Consider the following 1,623-nt stretch of genomic DNA (forward strand, 5'->3'; position numbering starts at 1 on the left):
CACAACACTGGTCACACTAATGATGGGGCTAATGATTTACTATCACACTATTTGGGGCTAATGATTCACTGTTTGTAAGGTCCTAAAGGCAGAAAACTATATCTTATTCATCTCTCTTTTCCTATTGTCAATCATAATGACCACACTGACAACAAGACCTTCTAGTTTTGTTGAATGAGTAACTCAACAAATGTTAATAATTTCTTTAAGATGCCTTGAATCACAAGCACTATAGAAATACACAGGAGTAACTTCTAATAACCTATCCCTTTTACCATGAGATGCAGTAAGATCTTGAATACAGCAGAAACATATGTCTCAGTGAAGCTATCAGATAGGTCCTGGAGTTGGTATCACAATGGATTTTGTTTTTTTCCTCCAAAATAAAATAAGCCAAAATAACTGGAGAATAAACCACCTCCTTCTCTTCCTTCATATAGAAATTTAGAAGGAGGACATTTGGCAAAGAACTTGGTAGGACAATTATCTCCAGACTTCTTTTTCTCTAAGTGATCCATTCTTGAGAAGTATAGTTACTGCTCTGTTTAATAATGTGATGCACTGTGCCAGAGGAGGCAGAGCTACCTCCCAAATTACAAAGCACCTAGGAGGCAGTCAGGAAATTATATTGTGCTTCTCTAAGGGTTCAAGCTATCTAAACAAAATTGGCTGACTATTTGCCTTTGCCCTGGAGAGGTATGTCCTTTGGCCAAAATGTTGACCTGCAGCTTGGCACCCAAACAAAGAATCCTAAATGCCTCGTCCCCAACTGACACAGAGGGCCATGTTTAGGAAAGGAGGCCTATGCTTCTCACCAGCTATACTGCTGAAGCCCCTCTGCCCTTCCTCGAATGTTACGTGCATGAAATGAATAAGTTTTAGGACCCTGTACTAGTAGGATGGCAGTGTGTATGGAAAGTGGTTGGCTATAATGAGTAGGAAGTTAGATGTTTCAAAAAATAGAATGGAGAATCTCACAGGAGCCTTAAAAAGAAGTTATTTTAGGGTGTGCACACAAATCATACCAAACACAAACAAACAAACAAACAACAAACGAAAATCTCAAGGGGAGACAGGGTCTAATTTCTTAGGGTTCTCCCCTTGGACTCTAAAAAGTATATAACAGGTCCTTGAACAACGTCATTTCTTTCAATACTGTTTGTTATAATGTTGGGAGAAAAAAAATGATTCCTGGCTTAGGTCACTGCCTATGTGGGTTTAATCTTGTTTTTATTAATCTTTCTTAAATGTATATATAGCTCACATCTATTTCAATGTTTAATATTAGAAGTATTTTGAGTGTTTATTTAGAAGTTTGGTGTTTTTCTGTGACCAGAAATATGCCATAGGAATTTTATAGTTGTTTATATCAATTAGCCTATGGTCAAACTGGTTTTGTTATTCATTGTTTCCAAGGACCTAACAACAATGGTAAATGAAGATTTACTGTACCTAGTTCACCACCTTGTTTCCTCTGGAGCCCACATAAAGACAGCAAGGCCAACTCAGGGCACTGCACATAGGAATGGAAGGATTTGAACTTTTCTAACAACAATGGCTCATGGCTGGAACTGGGTATGAGACAGAAGAGAACAATGAGGAGCAAGGGGCAGGGGGAGTTGG

Source organism: Pteropus vampyrus, unplaced genomic scaffold (assembly GCF_000151845.1).
Source record: "Pteropus vampyrus isolate Shadow unplaced genomic scaffold, Pvam_2.0 Scaffold260, whole genome shotgun sequence".
Classification (NCBI taxonomy): domain Eukaryota; kingdom Metazoa; phylum Chordata; class Mammalia; order Chiroptera; family Pteropodidae; genus Pteropus; species Pteropus vampyrus.